The sequence below is a fragment of the Schistocerca cancellata genome, chromosome 1, assembly GCF_023864275.1.
Source record: "Schistocerca cancellata isolate TAMUIC-IGC-003103 chromosome 1, iqSchCanc2.1, whole genome shotgun sequence".
NCBI lineage: Eukaryota > Metazoa > Arthropoda > Insecta > Orthoptera > Acrididae > Schistocerca > Schistocerca cancellata.
Genome location: NC_064626.1, coordinates 273,341,297 through 273,354,274, shown reverse-complemented (window position 1 = coordinate 273,354,274; position 12,978 = coordinate 273,341,297). Strand labels below are relative to the sequence as shown.

General features: G+C 42.0%; 1 non-coding gene across 1 annotated transcript; it reads left to right on the top strand.

Moving 5' to 3' along the window:
* Window positions 1-12,012: 12,012 nt before the first annotated feature.
* Trnat-ugu (transfer RNA threonine (anticodon UGU)) lies at window positions 12,013-12,086 on the top strand. The gene has a single exon. It is a non-coding gene; the product is annotated as a tRNA-Thr (tRNA).
* Window positions 12,087-12,978: the final 892 nt, after the last annotated feature.

Here is a 12,978-nt window from a genome sequence, read left to right as displayed (position 1 = left end):
GACTATGTGTTGTGTAGCAATGGTAGTCAGACGTCGTGACTGATAGGAAACACTCATCGAAAATAATTTTCTTTAGATTTAGTATAATCTTGGATATAAAAAACATGTTTTTTAAGTTGAACATTCCAATTTGGGTTGAATATCGCCCTTTTCTCTTGAGACATGAGATACGTACGATTATTGCAATAACGAAAACAAAATAGTTTTCTCAAATTACGTAAGAGTACTTTGCGTGAGACTATATAAAATACGTAAGCAAGAGCTAGAAAGGACGTAAATGACATAGACTAGACCCAAATTAAGATAACACGTACGTCTACGTTATACCTACGATAAGCTGGTTCATAGAAGACTGCCATCAGATGATATGACTGACGCCAGTGTTATTTAAATGTTAATTACTTGTTCTTATTTTGGTCCCAAATTGCAGTTACAAGAGTTGAAGGACATTAAAGCGACAGAGAAAGGGATTAATCCTATCCCCGACGTTATTCTGGCTGTAGATGGAGCGAGCAGTAAAGGAAACCAAAGAGAAATTTGGGGAGTACAGGCAGAAAAAGTAAAAGCCTCAGAGTTTGCAACTGACACCGTACTTCTGTCACAGACGGCACATACTTGCAAGGTCAGTCGAACGGGTTGTACAGTGACTTCAGAACAAGTTATAAGCTGGACATTGAGAAAAATTAAAAAAAGTTTAAAGAAATGTAAATAATTTAAATCAACTGATAGTAGATTAGGAAATAACAGGCTGAAAGTTGAAGAAGAAATTCTATTACGTGGCTAGCAAAGTTGCAGACGTTGGCAGAAATAAAGAGGATATAAAATTTAGACTGGTATTAGCAAGACAAGCCTTCTTGACAAAGAAAATTTTATTAGCAGTAAAGATAAACTTATGTTTAGGAATTCTTTTCTAAAGACGCGGATATTTCGAAATGTGGGGCAACAGACGAACGCTGAAGTAAATTGACCGCTTGATCAATGAATATGTACTGAATCGAATTTTAGAGAAAAAGAGTTTTATGGCACGATTAGCTTAACGGCCGCTGCTTCGCTCGCGTAGACTGCATGGTCTGCACAGAATTTTTGTTTCTGTTTCATCGAATTTTTATGTTGTCCACACATTTGCAACATCTAAGATATTCACGCTAATTAAGGCCATATAATCATGGTCTTTTCCGAATGTGCTTCTGATCAAAATGCGAGTCTGGTAGCTGGAGTGCAAAGTTTTTGTTAATCATGCGTTTTGCGTCCATCCCTTAACAAACATTTCGTAAATTTAGGTTAAATTTTTTTTTAATGTAACGAAATATTTTCTAAAAAATTCACGGCCCCTTGTGGGTTGAGTCTCCATAAATCCTGAAACACGTATTTTTTTTTTTTCATTTCTAACCGAGAAGTCAAATGCCAATTGTCACAGGTGTAGCCTTAAAAATCCTGTAGTAGTTCTTTAGTAATGATATATGTTCAATAAAGCTATCGCCCTTTAGTTCAGCCTCATAGGGTTAAATTTAAAAAAAAATGCCGAAACACGTATTTCTTTATTTCTCACTGAGAAACTAAATACCAAGTTTCGTAGGTTTAGCTTCAAAATTGTCTTGATAGCTACATTTTTCAAAAACAAAAAAACCTTCATATCTTATTTCACCCCCCTTTGGGTGGGAATTTCGAAAAATCTCTTCTTAAATGACACTTATAGTATAAGATCCACACCACCTCCACATTTCAAATTTCTTTCTGTAGCGCCGCGCGGGATTAGCCAAACGGTCTAAGGCGCTGCAGTCATGGGCTGTGCGGCTGGTCTCGGCGGAGGTTCGAGTCCCCCCTCGGGCATGGGTGTGTGTGTTTGTCCTTAGGATAATTTAGGTTAAGTAGTCTGTAAGCTTAGGGACTGATGACCTTAGCAGTTAAGTCCCATAAGATTTCACACACATTTGAACATTTTTCTTTCTGTAGCGGCTTGGGCTCGGCGATGATGACTCAGTCAGCCAGGATATTGCCGTTTAAATGTAGACATTTGACCAAAGAAGCGGAAGGTTGATACGACACGTGCTGGAAGATTAAGGAATAGTTTATGTGGTGTGTGTGTGTGTGTGTGTGTGTGTGTGTGTGTGTGTGTGTGTGTGAGGGTGTGGGTGCGCGCGCGGAGAGGTGTGCATTATTCAGGAAAAGGTGTGCATTATTCAGGAACACACATTTTCAATAACTTGCCAGCAGCCATAAAAAGCTTAACAACCAATGAAATTCAGTTTAAGAGAAGCCTAAAGGATTTATTGGTGGCCAAGTCCTTCTACTCCATTGATGAATTTCTTAGTAAAACCAACTGATTTGTATACAAGTTCAACATAACGTCTGCACAATTTCAGTGCATTAATGTGTTCATTGAAAATTTGTGTGTGTGTGTGTGTGTGTGTGTGTGTGAGTATAATCTAACTTCTGCACCATTTCAGTGAAGTAATGTGTTCATTGTAAATAAGTATTACAGTAGTTGTATTACATGTTTATTACCTTATAAATAAATAAAAAACTTTTTTAATTTAAATTCAGTGCATTAGTATTTGTAAAATGATTCTTAGTGTTCATTAAAAAATGACGATCATTCCACTTGAGACCTGTGGAATGGTACATTAGCTTATTTGTTTTAGTTGTAAATATTTGTCATGTATTGTTGTTTTTATGACATGTTCCACATCCTGGAGGACCTCCTCACTACGGATCGATTGGAATGAAAGTAAATCTAATCTAATCTATGGTCAGAGTTGGAATGGTAGAGACCATGTTTTAATACAGTAAACAGATGTAATTGGATGAAAGTTGCAATATCTACACAGATATGAAAATCATGGACAAGATGCATTAGCATAGACTGCTGCTTAAAACCAGTCTTTGAACTCACGACCTCTGCAAAAGCAACCACTTTCCCCTCCTAGTAAATTCCACAACTGGGCCCCATTTTTCTCGAGATGTGAATGTCTTTGGGAGAGACGATAAGTGTGGCGGGCTACTTGTTGCTCGACCCTCCGTCCAAGCCCCGTATCATGTGTGCACAGGGTCGGACGAGGCAGTGTGATACGGGGTTCCCGGCCACCCAGGATGATGGATGGCGCTGTCTCCCTGCCACTACCAGAGGGCAGCTCATCGCTTCCTGAATCGAGTCAGCCAGTAGGTGTTGCCTCTTACGCCCAGTTTCTAAAAGATTTGTCATGTTGTCTGCATTTCGTGGACGAGACTTCAGTGCAAAGTCTCAAAACTGAAGGGTGTGGTGGTCAGGAAAGGATCTCGTTTTGTTGTGAAAATTAAACAGGGAAAGAGATGGCGATACCGTTGCGATTTCATACCTTCTGGTGCCACTGATGACACTGACACCAAAAAAACCATAAAGGTGCATGTGGCTGATGTAATCTTATTTTAAAGTGGAGTGCGCCTCTCAGAACAGCAGCCAATCGGCGAAGGCCACCTCTTTGTGGTAGGTCCTCAGCGGTAAGAAGTGTCACAAGATACAAATGGAGTAGGTTTAGGAAGAGAGAGTGCTTAACTTTCTTAGCATCCAATACGGTCAGAACCTTTCATCAGATCTAACAAGGGAATATTCCCAGGTGTAAATAAATCATCTTGATGAAGCTTGGCGGGTATGTAGAGGGGTCAAAATAATGCAGTACATACTTCTTCATTTTTGCCCAATTTCACTTTTGAGGGGTAAAGCTAACCCCGAAAGGTAATTTCGCTTGTTACGTTTGGAGAGAATATCTTTGATAAGATACATAAAAATATGTTTCATAGAAAAGTAGAAATGTAATTAATGTTCTTGAAAATAGTTTAGTTAACTTATGTAATAATCTGAAATTTTGCAGAGTACCCCACCACCATTAATTAACTTTTATAAGTTTTTTTACAACATAAACTGAAGAAGCTTTCACGCCGCATCCATCAGTTCATTTTCGAAAATAAGCTGTGCGCAATGTACTGTGGGAAAAAATCCTTTTGGGCGTCATACCTGCGGACAAGGACTTATTCATCTGGTGATCCGAAAAGGCTCAATGGAACACGTACAGCCGTTGGATTCGATGTTGGAAGGACATTGTGAGAAGTTTTTCATATCTAGTTTGCTGAATGACTGTGATATCAGTCTCCGCTTGAGAAGCAATGTAACCAAGCTGCAGTCACCAGTACATGATCAGTTTTCTTCGCCAAGGTTTTCCAATATACTGAAATATGCTTCATACAAATCAGGATATTTAAAGGATCGCCTGCCACAATTTGCGATTCCTGCTGAATTTTCTTTTTATATTATGTTGCCGTCGTCTGTATTACGTGAAGAAATTTCGTTCTTTTTATGTGCATAGTGTTTAGAAAAGCGTTATGATTTAAGCAATCTTTACAGATTATCATCACTGTAATGATTTTGTATAATGATAATGAATTACTCATTACTTGAAATTGGCAAAATGCACGTACGTGAAACGGAAAACTAAAAACAAAACATGAATGTAAAAAATAAAAAATTAGAACATAAATAAAAAATATGTAAAATAAATAATTAGAATAACAATCAATATTTAGATATTTTAATTAGATATATTGCAAATACTTCGACAGCATGTTATGTACAGCATATTTCCCAAAAACGAGGTTTTAGAAAACCAACTGTATTGCACGTGAATGGATGTGGCTCGAGAGCTTCTTTAATTTATGTCGTAACAAAAGTTTTTATTTTTCGTAATTAGTTAACGGAGGTGGGGAGTCTTGCAAAATTTCAAATTATTACAAAAGTTGATTCTACAGTTTCAAGAATGTTGCATTTCTGCTTCTATGTGAAACACATTTTTTTTTATATTTCAGCGTTAGAAGATACTCCCCCTGAACCTAATATGCAAAATTACTCTTTGGGGTGTAATTTACCCCTCACAAGTGAAACTGGGTAAAAAACGAAAAAAAACGTATTGCATTATTTTGACCCCTCTACATACCCGCCAAGCTTCATCAAGATCGTTTGTTTACTCCTGGGAATGTTCCCTTGTAAGAAAAAAACGGAACGAGTAGAGCTATCAGATAGTCTTCACGGAGCATGTTATGTGTAGCGGAGCAAATCTCAACTCACTGCACAAGAACCAAACTATTAAGTAACTTGGAGAGGCGTACAGCAAACACGTCTTCCACGATACATCTGAAAACGGTTCCGGCAGACAGGTAATGTATCTGCAACGTTCCCTACAACGTACATTAGTTTCGTATATTGTATGGTGACGAGCGTGATTATATTTAATTTCTTTTATTTTCTCCTGCAAAATTACGATTACAATTACAGATAAACAATTTTGACCGTCTTAAACAGACATCTTTAGATCTAGTTAATTCTTATTGCCTTTAAGTAATGTCTGAATTGGCGCGTACACTATTATCCCTTATCGCTGTAGTGCATTCAACGATTGGTCTTAAGCCTTCAGCTACGACTCACTCCACCATCAGTTAGGGTTAGCCAGCTGGGGAATTGGACGGCTATAATGAGAGAAAGCATAAAAGGTAAAGCTACGAGAGAATGTGGGCTCGGTAGGAATGAGACACCTTGAGTCCTGTTAGAAATTACACCTAGTGAAAAATACATTTTAAGAATCGCAAGAAGAGAGGGGTACACTTGGAAAAGACCTGGAGACACGGGAAGGTACTAGGTGGATTATAGGGTATTGAGAAAGAGGTTCTGATATGAGATCTTAGACTGTAAGGCATTCCAGGAGCAGACGTAGACTCGGATCACAATTTTGGAATGATGAAGATGATCGTCAGAGAGATTCAGCGTCTAAAGAACTGGGATACTAAGTATCGAGAAACGGTAATCTACGCTTGAAGTTCTCTGAGACTGAAGAAACTGCAATAGTAAATTCTACAGTACGCATTTCAGTTGAAAAAGAATGTCATCCCTGAAAAGGGAAATGACAGTTGAACGGATAAATATAAGTACAAGGAATGTGGCTACACAGAGCAAGCGAAGAAATACTGCAGTTGATCGAAGGAAATATAATAATTTGAAGCTAAACCAAGTTGGGTGGAGGAATCGAACGGTGAACTTCAAAACATGGTAGTCGACATTAGGAGCGCAAAAGGAATTCCAGAGGAGAAAGCAGAAAACTGGAAAGAGTACAATGAAGGCTTCTCCGAGGGGAAGGAACTCTCTACTGACCATCTAGAAGAAGAAATGAGTGTCGATTTGGAGGACTTACGGGAATTCAGTAATAGAATTCAACAGTTCTTTGCGATACGCGCAGTCATGCAAGGCAGAAAAGATAAATGAAATTCCTTTGAAAATTATAAAATCATTGTGGTTAGTGTGTAGAATCTGTGAGACTAGAGGCATTCCAGCGGATTTTCGAAGAATGTCACGCACACAATCTCGAATGTATGAAATGCGGTTAAATGCAAGAACTACTGCATTTTGTGTAACATTGTTTTTGTTAGCTGTTACGAAAAAAATGCATGTACATTTTGTTGAAACTAGAGCATGTGGATATGGATTCACAGGGGCCGAAATGTTGTTATGCATAAATTAAATTAATGTTATTTTTGACAATAGGAGGCACGTATGTATTTATTAATCTGAACTACTATAGTCAAGCTACATCAAGTGCAGCTTAACGCTTTCAGAGAGCGCCAGGAAGCAAACACCATGTAAACTTTCAGAAAGTGAAATATAAACGTGATTAATGAATCCCTTTTCCTGTCTTTTCTCATTCTCTCTCTCTCGGATACTGTTTTTAATCGTATGTATTGGCAATTAAAAAAATTTAATACTAACAATTCTAAGAGCTATAAGCAGACGTTTAAGAGCGAACAGAACTTTGCGTACAGTCTAATCAAATGAGTTACACACTTACATGAAATATGCGAGACTACCCCACACAATGGAAGTTTTAAACGTAAATTAATGACGAATGAAAGATTGCTTGCGAGAAGCGCGTGTGCGCTAATGGCAGGATGGACTCTGCGAGAGGGCTTCCCGCTGCCGCGTCCTCATCGTCCTCTGCTCGATGTTTGTCCTTCGTGTTCATAATGCGGCAGGCAGGCGATGCGGCATCCGATAACGGGCAGCACGGATGTGGCTCGCAAGGTCGCACGTAAGAAGGATGCGCATCCTTATCTGTTCTCACCATCAGGTGTTGAGGCATGTATAACAGATACTGAATGGAACGCACAAGGTCGTTACGGGCGTTGAAAACGAGTTCCAGTCAAATGCGCCCCAATAGGAAACTTGCCCCGACCGTAGCGTACAAGTCTGCGAGTACCGGTGGCACCCATGTGAGCCAGCTGTCCACATGGAATGAGTCAGCAGAGGCGGTGTCGGAACGTAAATCTCAGTTTCCACATCCGAGAACAGCCGTGTGAGTTGGTGCAGTGGTTAAAGAGCTCTTCATATTATACGTGGCCGCTCAGCGAGTGATGAAACGTGCTGACATGTAAATGCTTGGTGTGGACTGCAACGTTCTCCGTTACTCGTCGAGGTCTGCGTTAGATGTCTTTATCAGATGTTAACCGTTGAAGCAGTAACATTTCGAAGTATTTAAAATGGTTCACATGGCTCTGAGCACTATGGGACTCAACATCTTAGGTCATAAGTCCCCTAGAACTTAGAACTACTTAAACCTAACTAACCTAAGGACATCACACACACCCATGCCCGAGGCAGGATTCGAACCTGCGACCGTAGCAGTCCCGCGGTTCCGGACTGCAGCGCCAGAACCGCTAGACCACCGCGGCCGGCTCGAAGTATTTACTAATCTTTGACACGTTTCTTACTTTTCTTAACAGTAAATAATAAAGCAGTCTTCAATCCGAAGGGCCGTTGGAACGCTACAGTGTCTTGCTGACACTCATCCTATTGGGGGCGGTATGCCCCTCCGATTCATGACTTTTGGACTGACGTATCCAACCAATTATAGAGGACCTATAGTTTAATATGGATTCCGAAACAAGGCGAAACGTTCCATTTTTCAGGTCATCTCGGTAATCTAGTGGTTAACGACATTCGCTACTAACGCGGAGGGCATCACCACACATCTCATAAAGAGGCGAAAAATCGATGTCCGCTACACTGAAACTTCTCGACGGCAACATAGTTGTGCTTACTGACGTATTGCCGCCGTTCACATATAGGCAGGAAAGAAGTTTCAGCACAGCGGCTTTGGGCTTTTGGCCCCACTGTGAGATGTATAATGATGATGGTCTGGTATCGTAGGTAAGCCTGAAGATGATGAAACGTGACACCGCAATTGATTGCAAATAAAACACGACGTCTAAACGCAGCTGAAGGTGTCACGCCCACTACATGAAGATCTGTCGTTCCGTGATACATCGGAAATGGATGTACATAGAATCTGCATGAGACCGTAGCTGTCTGACACAGTAAGTTAGAAGCATTGACCACAAAGCAACAGGTTATATACCACCGTCGCTTTGTCTCTCGCTCAGAAATTACGTGACAAATCGTATGGAGTGAACTTGTCAGTGTGATCTGCGCCGCAGCTCTGTCAAGTGGTAATCGACGATATCGGCCACATTAGTCAATAGCGTCCAGGTCTGTCTAAAGTCTAAAAGTTCATCATTTGCCCTACAACATTTGACAACGTGATGGCTTGATGTTTTGCTCCAGCACAGTCGTAACATTGCGTGGGGATGGCTCACAGTATGTGGACCCAGTTATTTGGTTATTTGTTACGTGAAACAGTGACTGTACCAAAGAATTCCTACCAAACGAACCTTATCTCCATAACGACAGAAACGTTTTTTCCACTGGTACTCAATACTGTAGGAACGCTACTCTCTGCCATCAGTTTTTGAATGTTAACCAGTCTTTTATTTCTTTCACTAGGATTTCTACTTTCAATACCTGATTTATACAAGAGTCATTAATAGCTATCTTTCGCAGCGGATGGATTTGTCTTTTTGCAACCTGGTAAAAGGGATAATTAGATGAGCAACTCAGTTAAGAGATAGCTGCTGTGACACTGAGTGAGCGCTCCTACTGTGAAAGGAGTACCCCGGCAATGTCACCTGACTGGTGTGTTGGGTCTCAGAGTGACCAAGGCGCTCAGTACGCCTACCAATGGGTTTCGTCAAGGCCTAGTCATTGGTGCCCGGTGCATGCGACGCTCCGGCTCTGTGGTGTTGAAGGTTCAAATGGTTCAAATGGTTCTGAGCACTATGGGACTTAACATCTATGGTCATCAGCCCCCTAGAACTTAGAACTACTTAAACCTAACTAACCTAAGGACATCACACAACACCCAGTCATCACGAGACAGAGAAAATCCCTAACCCCGCCGGGAATCGAACCCGGGAACCCGGGCGTGGGAAGCGAGAACGCTACCGCACGACCACGAGCTGCGGACAAGAAATTTTATGTACTCGTGGCATACGCATTACATGTACTCGTATTACAGAAAGAAAACTGAAAAGAAAAATAAATGTTTAAGGGTCTAGCAAGTGTAGCTATTGCTTCCTATAGCTTCAGTGGTGGTGATAGTGATGATAAGGTTTTATGGACGCACGACAGCGAGGTCTGTAGCGCACGTACTAAACGGTTATGAGACAAGTGTGCAAGAATATCGTAAAATTACTAAAATGTGAACTGCAAATGAAAACGTAAAAAAGTCCCCAAAACTTGAACACACACACACAACGAAAATCACGTTTTCGAATCTAACACATGGTAAAAAAGAAAAAAAATCGGCGGAAAGAATTAAAATAAGACAGCAGACATGTGCGGCTGGCTGATCGTTGGAAGTAAAGGGATTGAGCCAGACACTCTGCAGCACACTAAAATCTCCAGACTAAAAGCTAAGGCCAGAGTCGACGTACAACAAAATTTTAAAAGTTTGACCATATGCGTCTAGTCATCAGACAAAACAAAGGGCGGATACCCTCCTAATTTCGTTACTGCCCTCTTGTCACGAAATAAAATACTTAGTTAAAATGTGGCGTTCAATGACTTGCACGCCACAGGCATCATCGACAGAGGGGTCCTCTCACCCGAGTAAAAAATCGTATATGAGGGGATAGTGCCCAATGCGGAGGCAGGTCAGGGGCATCTCATCTCGCCCGAGCGACCGGCATGAGGATCGCGATGACCGGATAGCTGGCGACACCAACTGCATCTTATTGTCGGTTACTGCCACCCACTCATCCTCCCACAGCTGAATGGATCTGTGACTTAGCAGCGAAAAGACAGCCTGCAGGGGAATGGCGCGTTCCGTTGCCGTTATGTTCCCTGCAGGCCTCCTTGGCTTTCATTTCCCCAAGTTCCCACGTGTCCTGGTACCCAGCACTATAACACCTTCTTCCCCCGCCGCTGTAGGAGGTACAATTGGTCACTTGTCAACTGTACTAATTTCTCCACTGGGTACATCTGTCGCAACGATTGCAGGGCGCTAATGGAATCTGAGAAGATGAGAAAGTGTGTGTCCTGAAGAAGCCTCGTCTGCTGCAGAACCTTCAGGATCGCATAGAATTTTGCAGGAAATAGTTTGGCTATGGGGAAAGCGAATTCCGAAGACAAGGTAGGAGAAGGCGACTAAATAGCCAGTGTCACCTTGTTGGGAGGCATCTGGACGACAGTGGTCTGCTAAATTTCCATGAAAGAATGGAACATTTTTATTGTGGCTTCATGGTTGGTAACCTTGATTATTCCAAGGATCATGAAAAGAATTTCGAAAATATACAGCGTACAGTTCATTGTTGACAGACGTCTGAACTGGGCAGTGTGTCGACTGTAATTGAAAATGGAGAAAACCGAGTTTCATGGTGTTATTAATTTAAAGGGTTCGACTGCCGCACAAATCAAAACACAACTGGATGAAATTCACGCGGATTCTCATTGAAGACCGTTTCCTTCTTGGCTGTGAAGAAGGTGTGTGTAAGGTGAGTGCCACAACTGCTCACAATCGACTAAAAGCGCATCTGATACAACATTTCAGCACAATGTCTGGTTATGTTTAATCGCAATTCGCAAAACTTCTTACGTCAATTTGTGACTGTTGACGAAACCACGATCCATCATTACACACAAGAGTCAAGAGTCAAAGCAGCAGCCAATACAATGGAAATGTCTGGTGAAAGTGCATCCAAGAAGGTAAACACCATTTTGTCACCTGATAAATGGCCACTGACTTTTTGGGATTCCCAAGGAATTGTCCTCATAGATTACTTCGAAAAAGGCTTCATTGTTAGATCGTTGAAACAGGTGTTGGCTGAAAAAAGGACCAAGGTTGGCACGCAAAAAGTGCTCTGTGGCCAGTATTATGCATCATCCCACACATCAGCGATAACAGCGGCGAAAGAGCACGAATTTGGCCTTCAATTGGCTCCTCATCCATCCTATTCAACTCACGTAGCCCAAAGTGACTTCTTCCTGTTTCCTAACCTGAAACTTTGGCTTGCTGGGAAGAAATTTTCATCGGATGAGAAAGTGGTAGTTGCAGGCAACGAGTATTTTGCAAAGTCTGACAGAATCTATTTTTCTAATGAGAAGAAAACGTTGGAGTATCGCTTGGTCAAGTGTATATCCCTCAAAGGAGACTACGTCAAGAAATAAGATCAGTTGTTTACGAAACAAACACTTTTTCTCTTTCTGCTTTGCCAGACTTACCAAAAACACAGTTGTAAAACTGTGATATCTGTATAAAATATTAAAAAAGCAAAGATTTGGATTGCAGTCTTCCTTAAAATTCGCCAAATCTAAAATACAGTATATACTAAGATGGTATCTGTTCTTTCGGACATGTCCGAAGGAACAGATACCATCTTAGTATATATATAGTTAAGGCTCACCGGCCACTTGACCATATTCTTCTTCTTCTGTGCGAATGCACAAAAAGTGCCCAAACTCTTACGGGAATCGGCAACGCGCCGCGAGTAATGAGTATAATTGGCAGGGGCACAACGAATGTAGTGCGGGAAAATATGTTGAGAATGTGGGTGTCGCGGCGCGCGTGCCAGAGATAAGTCCCTGCAGTCGCACTATTCTCTGTGTCCTCGGTGGCTCAGATGGATAGAGTGTCTGCCATGTAAGCAGGAGATCCCGGGTTCGATTCCCGGTCGGGGCACACATTTTCATCTGTCCCCGTATGTCAGTCAACGCCTGTACGCAGCTAATGGTTGTCATTTCATTGTAAAATCTAAAATAATCAGGGCCTCTGTAAGGGCCAAGGTGGAGATCTGCTCCAATCTTGGTGCAAAATGTTAAAACCAGCCACAAAAATCTGTAAAAGGCAACCCTTCGCGCGAATTTTGTGGGGTATAGTTGCTCCGTTTCGAAATGAAAGTTCTTTTCCGTTTGCTGCCGAGCAACAGTGTGATATGCGGGTGTGTATGGCGTGGACAGTATTCTATAGGCCTGTCGCATCATGAGGAGTCGTTTCCGGAAGCGAAGCGGTGTCTCACCGAGACTCAGCACAAAGGCTCGCCGGCCGTTGTGGCCGAGCGGTTCTAGGCACTTCACTCCGGAACCGCGCGACCGCTACGGTATCAGGTTCGAATCCTGCCTGGGGCATGGATGAGTGTTATGTCCTTAGGTCAGTTAGGTTTAAGTAGTTCTAAGTTCTAGGGGACTGATGACCTCAGATGTTAAGTCCCATAGTGCTCAGAGCCGTTTGAACCAACCCATAGTGCTCAGAGTCATTTGAACCACAGAGGCTCGCCAGAAGGCAAGTGCGAAAGGCCCCAGTGGCCAGCCAAAGTCTTTCATGGTGCACCGCGAAGACGTTCGTACGGATCGATACACTGTGCCCTCACAGTTAAGTCGAGAACGCAGGAAAAATGGTTCAAATGGCTCTGAGCACTATGGGACTTAACTTCTGAGGTCATCAGTCCCCTAGAACTTAGAACTACTTAAACCTAAGGACATCACACACATCCATGCCCGTGGCAGGATCCGAACCTGCGACCGTAGCGGTCGCGTGGTTCCAGACTGTAGCGCCTAGAACCGCTCGGCCACCC